Genomic DNA, 7,608 nt, shown 5'->3' on the forward strand with positions numbered 1-7,608 from the left:
CATTAATATTGTACTAAAACACGGAAAAACGAGCCCTTAGGTATACAATTCTTTCCCCTATTTCATTGAACGAGGGTCTCGTACTGGCAGACTTGGTGTGTTTAGGTTGTATAAGAGGGACAATTAATCAGCTGCCCGCTCATAATAAGTTCACGTGCTACGTGACGCCAAACATGCGCATAAGAGTGTTTTCACACTCGTTGTTTGGCTTATAGATGGCGCTGACTGTCGCTCCTACTTCTAAATTCACAGATAAACCCCAAAAAAGTGGATGGAGGGAGGACCGCTGTGATAGCTCAGTGGTTAGAGCATCGAACGCGTAATTCGAAGGTCGTAGGTTGGATTCCTGCTCACAGTTGGTAATTTTTTCATCCACTTTTCTCTCTTCTTTCTTCTTATTTACATTCCATTTGTTCTAATACCTTCCCCTGTACATTCCTTGGCATTACTGTCTGTTATATCTCATTAATATTGTGTTAAAACACGGAAAAACGAGCCCTTAGGTATACAATTCTTTCCCCTATTTCATTGAACGAGGGTCTCGTACTGGCAGACTTGGTGTGTTTAGGTTGTATAAGAGGGACAATTAATCAGCTGCCCGCTCATAATAAGTTCACGTGCTACGTGACGCCAAACATGCGCATAAGAGTGTTTTCACACTCGTTGTTTGGCTTATAGATGGCGCTGACTGTCGCTCCTACTTCTAAATTCACAGATAAACCCCAAAAAAGTGGATGGAGGGAGGACCGCTGTGATAGCTCAGTGGTTAGAGCATCGAACGCGTAATTCGAAGGTCGTAGGTTCGATTCCTGCTCACAGTTGGTAATTTTTTCATCCACTTTTCTTTCTTCTTTCTTCTTATTTACATTCCATTTGTTCTAATAACTTCCCCTGTACATTCCTTGGCATTACTGTCTGTTATATCTCATTAATATTGTGTTAAAACACGGAAAAACGAGCCCTTAGGTATACAATTCTTTCCCCTATTTCATTGAACGAGGGTCTCGTACTGGCAGACTTGGTGTGTTTAGGTTGTATAAGAGGGACAATTAATCAGCTGCCCGCTCATAATAAGTTCACGTGCTACGTGACGCCAAACATGCGCATAAGAGTGTTTTCACACTCGTTGTTTGGCTTATAGATGGCGCTGACTGTCGCTCCTACTTCTAAATTCACAGATAAACCCCAAAAAAGTGGATGGAGGGAGGACCGCTGTGATAGCTCAGTGGTTAGAGCATCGAACGCGTAATTCGAAGGTCGTAGGTTCGATTCCTGCTCACAGTTGGTAATTTTTTCATCCACTTTTCTTTCTTCTTTCTTCTTATTTACATTCCATTTGTTCTAATAACTTCCCCTGTACATTCCTTGGCATTACTGTCTGTTATATCTCATTAATATTGTGTTAAAACACGGAAAAACGAGCCCTTAGGTATACAATTCTTTCCCCTATTTCATTGAACGAGGGTCTCGTACTGGCAGACTTGGTGTGTTTAGGTTGTATAAGAGGGACAATTATTCAGCTGCCCGCTCATAATAAGTTCACGTGCTACGTGACGCCAAACATGCGCATAAGAGTGTTTTCACACTCGTTGTTTGGCTTATAGATGGCGCTGACTGTCGCTCCTACTTCTAAATTCACAGATAAACCCCAAAAAAGTGGATGGAGGGAGGACCGCTGTGATAGCTCACCGGAGACTGGAGGACAAGGCAAAAGAAAACAGCGCTGGGAAGCAGGATGGTCCTGGAGGCGGCTAGCCGAGGGCTGGTCGTGAAGGGTAAGCGCCATGCTCCGGGCCTACTCCTTTAGCGAACAAGTCACTATGGAATTAACTCCGCCATTCAGTATAGCTACGCTTAACGTCAGAGGGTTGGCGGCTAGGCGTAGGCAAAGTCAGCTCTATCGGTTGCTCACAGACCAAGACATAGACGTCCTAGCCGTCCAGGAAACTAAGGTAGACGGAGAGGAGGAGACCGGGAGCATGGTGCGCCGTTTCACTGACCGATACTACGCGGTCGTAAGCCACTCGATAGGAACGTCCGCGGGTTGTGTTCTTTTTGTAAAAAAATTGCAAAGCCTTCTTGTGCAAAGTGTTTTTTCATGTCAGTCGGGCAGAATTGTTTATTGTGACTTTGTTTATGGTGCCACTGAATTCAGAGTTATATGCGTATACGCACCGAATAGTGTAGAAGAGCGTGCTCAGTTTTTTTCTAACCTGTTTCAGTGGACAAAGTGTGATAAGAGGGTGGTTTTGTTAGGTGATTTTAACTGTGTTTTAAGGGCTCGCGATAGAGTCAATAGCACTGGCGTTCGTGACAAAAGCAGTGACGTGCTAGGCAAATTAATAACCGAAAATGACTTGGAAGACGTGTATGAATGTGTGGCAGCAAATCGCGAAGTGATCTACACGCGATTTCATGGCAATAGCCATGCACGTTTAGACCGCATATACCTATCCCTAGATGTATTGCCTATGTGTCACGATTTTTCGGTTGAGCCAGTGTCGTTTTCAGATCACTGTTTGGTTGTGTGTCGCATAGGCATGAAGAAACAGCGTAAGGTTTTCAACTGGGATTTATGGAAACTGAACGCATTGTTACTAAAAGATGAACCATTTTTAGAAGCAGTGCACGAGACCATTAATGAAGTGCTTATGGAAAAAACGGAAACAGTAGCAGAGAAATGGGAGTGTTTAAAGCAGAAGGTGAAAATGAAAGCGCTTGACAGATCGAGCACGCTAAAATTTGAAGCGCAAATAAAAGAAAGAAGTCTTAAGAAAACACTGCAGCAGCTGATAGCCCTAGAAAGTCGGGAGCCTGGGACTTGCAAAGACGAGGTGCGCAGTGTCAAGGAAAAATTAGAACTGCATGACAGAGAGCGTTATCGAGGCGCCTGGGTTCGCGCGCGCGCAAATGATCTTGCCGCGGGTGAGACGCCCACAAAAAGGGCGCTTGGTCTCGAAAAAGCGCAAGGACGCCGAAACCACATCGATAAGGTCTATTGCAACGGGACTCTCGCGAGCGACAATGAAAGCATCGAACGGGCCTTTGTTGCGTATTATCAGTCACTTTTTGCAATTCGAAAAGCGAATGTACATGGTTTTAAAGAAGAGTTTCTCAAGCGCTTGCCGCGGCTTAGTGACGACACAAAAAAGCTTTTAGAAGGCAGAATAACGGAAGGTGAAGTGGAACGCGCGATTGGTCATCTGAACCCCGGAAAGTCACCGGGACCCGATGGCCTAACCGCAGCATGGTATAAGACGTTTAGAATAGAACTGTCCCCGGGGTTAGCTGAGCTGTTCAATGAGGCGTACGAACGGAAAACTCTGCCGCCCTCCTTCAGCAAAGCGCATACGATATTAATTCCTAAAACGGACGAAGGGGAAAAACTTAAACTGGTGACATCGTATAGGCCCATATCGCTGACCAATGTCGACTACAAGATTTTTATGAAGGTTCTGGCAGCGCGACTTCAAGGTGTCATTAAAGAAATTGTTGGAGAGCACCAAACTTGTGGAATCAAAGGCAGAACCATTAGCTCAAACATTCACAAGATGCGGTGTGTGCTAGAGTGTTGTGACGAAGATTCACTTGGCGTTGCTGTGCTCCAGATAGACCTGGAGAAAGCTTTTGATTGTGTTGCGCATGATATTTTGTTTGTCATCTTAGATCATATTAATGTCGGTTCCATCATCAAGGAGGGAGTGGCCTTGGCGTACCAGAACTGCACAACACGTTTAATTGTTAACAAGTCTTTGGGGGCCCCCATTCACGTAATGCGTTCTGTGCGTCAGGGCTGCCCCCTCAGTCCACTTTTGTTTTGTATTTACATCGAAGCGATGTGCTTAGCGATAAATGAAAATGAAAAAATTCGTGGCTTCAGCTTGGCGGCAGTGGAAGTTAAGCTGCTGGCATATGCAGACGACATTGCGGTGTGTTGTACGAACAAAGAAAGTGTAGAGGAAACGATAAGTGTTGTGAAACATTTTTGTAGCGTCACAGGAAGCCGCGTAAACTGGGCGAAATCTCTTGGGCTTTGGCACGGAAGGTGGCCTTCAAAGCCGGACCTTTTTGCGAATGTGCACTGGACGGAAACACCGACAAGGTACCTCGGTGTTCCCCTGGAATGTTATAACGGCAGCGAGGAGTATTGGTCGCGTCAAACAAAAGAGACGAAGGAAAAAGCAGACAGGTGGAAAGGCATGAACCTGTCTGTTTTCGCTAGGGCTACTGTGTGCAACATGTTTTTTATCGCTAAACTGTGGTATGTGATGCAGGTGTTACATTGTTCAAGGATCAACGTGCAAAGGCTGCACAGAGTGTTCGCAGTTTTTATATGGGGCTCGAAATGGGAAAGGTGCAGACGGACCAACCTGTTCAGGCGCGTGAAGGACGGAGGTCTTGGTTTGGCGCACCTATTTGTGAGACAAGTAGTAAATAGATTTTTGTTTTTCCGTGACGTCAGGGATCCGTTTTTACGTACGGTATGCCAGCTCAGGTTAGGCAGTGCCTTACCAGATTTTGTTGTTACTACGGATAGCCGGCCCGTGACGTTGCGTGGGTATCTCAAGGAAGTGGTAGACAGTGTACGTTTTTTATCTGTACGCTTTTCGATAGATTATCTAGCATGTGTTAGAAGAAAAGAATTGTACAGAGATGTATGTGCTATGGTTTTGCCAGTACCATTGTACAGGGCCATATACAGTGGAAGACCGGGACAAAACGTACTGAAGCGGGTGAGAAACATGCAGGTACCTACAGGGGTGAAAACTTTTTTCTTCAAGTTACACACAGGAACACTATCAGTAAAGACTTTCACAGAGGAACGGGGTTTTTTTACACTATGGGGGTCACACTGCTTGATATGTAAGAAACCAGAAACAATAGACCATGTTTTTTTGCATTGTTGGGAAGGGGTACATTTTTGGGACATATTACAGAGGACAATAAAGAAGGATTTTCCACTAGACCCACACGGAATAAGGTACCTCGCAGTAACAAATGATGATGGGGTCCCATTCGATGTAGTGATGTTGACCGGTCTCCACTGTATATGGCGTGCACGAATGGCCGGATACCATTTCGACCCGGACGCAAAACCAGCAGTAATTTATTTCAGGCAAAGCATGTCTGCATTCATTGAGTGTAGCAAAATAGAGGATATCGAGCCAGAATGGTTGTCAAGGTTTGAACCCCTGGCAAACCTTAAGTATTTTTAAGAGGACAACATCAGTACAAATGGGACTGATGGCAATGCTTGTTTTTTTTTTCCTTTTCTTTGTATTGTAATATATGTGTGTGCAATGATTGCCCTGTACAATGTCCATGCCAGGCAATAAATAAAAAAAAAAAAAAAAAACCGCTGTGATAGCTCAGTGGTTAGAGCATCGAACGCGTAATTCGAAGGTCGTAGGTTCGACTCCTGCTCACAGTTGGTAATTTTTTCATCCACTTGTCTTTCTTCTTTCTTCTTATTTACATTCCATTTGTTCTAATAACTTCCCCTGTACATTCCTTGGCATTACTGTCTGTTATATCTCATTAATATTGTGTTAAAACACGGAAAAACGAGCCCTTAGGTATACAATTCTTTCCCCTATATATATATATATATATATATATATATATATAATGGGAGAGAGAGAGAGAGAGAGAGAAATTAGCTTGAGTGGACAAACGTACGAAAACTTTTATGACTGCTACGTTTCGGCCGGGGTCCGGCCTTCGTCAGGGACGAAGGCCGAGCCGCGGCCGAAACGTAGGAGTAATAAAAGTTTTCGTACGTTTGTCCGCTCAAGCCACTTTCTATATTATATATCACTGGATTCACAGAAGACACTCATTTCATATATATATTAATATATATATAAGAGAAAGAAGTGTATACCTAAGGGCTCGTTTTTTCGTGTTTCAACACAATATTAATGAGATCTAACAGACAGCAGTGCCAAGGAATATACAGGGGAAGTTATTAGAATAAATGGAATGTAAATAGGAAGAAAGAAAAGCGGATGAAAAAATAACCAGCCGTGAGCAGGAATCGAACCTACGAATCGAACGAGCCCTTAGGTATACACTTCTTTCCCTTATTTCATTGAACGAGGGTCTCGTACTTGAAGACTTGGTGTGTTTAGTTGTATAAGAGGGACAGTTATTCAGCTGCCCGCTCATAATAAGTTCACGTGCTACGTGACGCCAAACATGCGCATAAGTGTTTTAACACTCGTCGTTTGGCTTATAGACGCGCTGACTGTTACTCCTACTTCTAAATTCACATACAACCCCAAAAAAGTGGATGGAGGGAAGGCCGCTGTGGTAGCTCAGTGGTTAGAGCATCGAACGCGTTATTCGAAGGTCGTAGGTTGGATTCCTGCTCACAGCTGGTTATTTTTTATCCACTTTTCTTTCTTCCTATTTACATTCCATTGGTTCTAATAACTTCCCCTGTACATTCCTTGGCACTACTGCCTGTTAGATCTCATTAATATTGTGTTAAAACACGGAAAAACGAGCCCTTAGGTATACACTTCTTTCCCTTATTTCATTGAACGAGGGTCTCGTACTTGCAGACTTGGTGTGTTTAGGTTGTATAAGAGGGACAGTTAATCAGCTGCCCGCTCATAATAAGTTCACGTGCTACGTGACGCCAAACATGCGCATAAGAGTGTTTTCACACTCGTCGTTTGGCTTATAGACGGCGCTGACTGTCACTCCTACTTCTAAATTCAGATATAACCCCAAAAAAGTGGATGGAGGGAAGGCCGCTGTGGTAGCTCAGTGGTTAGAGCATCGAACGCGTTATTCGAAGGTCGTAGGTTGGATTCCTGCTCACGGCTGGTTATTTTTTCATCCACTTTTCTTTCTTCCTATTTACATTCCATTGGTTCTAATAACTTCCCCTGTACATTCCTTCGCACTACTGTCTGTTAGATCTCATTAATATTGTGTTAAAACACGGAAAAACGAGCCCTTAGGTATACACTTCTTTCCCTTATTTCATTGAACGAGGGTCTCATACTTGCAGACTTGGTGTGTTTAGGTTGTATAAGAGGGACAGTTAATCAGCGGCCCGCTCATAATAAGTTCACGTGCTACGTGACGCCAAACATTCGCATAAGAGTGTTTTCACAGTCGTTGTTTGGCTTATAGACGGCGCTGACTGTCACTCCTACTTCTAAATTCACATATAACCCCAAAAAAGTGGATGGAGGGAAGGCCGCTGTGGTCAGTGGTTAGAGCATCGAACGCGTTATTCGAAGGTCGTAGGTTGGATTCCTGCTCACAGCTGGTTATTTTTTATCCACTTTTCTTTCTTCCTATTTACATTCCATTGGTTCTAATAACTTCCCCTGTACATTCCTTGGCACTACTGTCTGTTAGATCTCATTAATATTGTGTTAAAACACGGAAAAACGAGCCCTTAGGTATACACTTCTTTCCCTTATTTCATTGAACGAGGGTCTCGTACTTGCAGACTTGGTGTGTTTAGGTTGTATAAGAGGGACAGTTAATCAGCTGCCCGCTCATAATAAGTTCACGTGCTACGTGACGCCAAACATGCGCATAAGAGTGTTTTCACACTCGTCGTTTGGCTTATAGACGGCGCTGACT

The 7,608-nt window shown here is 43.8% G+C and overlaps 2 non-coding genes across 2 annotated transcripts; both read left to right on the top strand.

Moving 5' to 3' along the window:
• Positions 1 to 748: 748 nt before the first annotated feature.
• TRNAT-CGU (transfer RNA threonine (anticodon CGU)) lies at positions 749 to 821 on the top strand. Its single transcript has one exon. It is a non-coding gene; the product is annotated as a tRNA-Thr (tRNA).
• A 390-nt stretch (positions 822 to 1,211) lies between these two features.
• Positions 1,212 to 1,284, top strand: TRNAT-CGU (transfer RNA threonine (anticodon CGU)). The gene has a single exon. It is a non-coding gene; the product is annotated as a tRNA-Thr (tRNA).
• The last annotated feature ends 6,324 nt before the right edge of the window (positions 1,285 to 7,608 follow it).

Source organism: Rhipicephalus microplus, chromosome X (assembly GCF_043290135.1).
Source record: "Rhipicephalus microplus isolate Deutch F79 chromosome X, USDA_Rmic, whole genome shotgun sequence".
NCBI classification, from domain to species: Eukaryota; Metazoa; Arthropoda; class Arachnida; order Ixodida; family Ixodidae; genus Rhipicephalus; species Rhipicephalus microplus.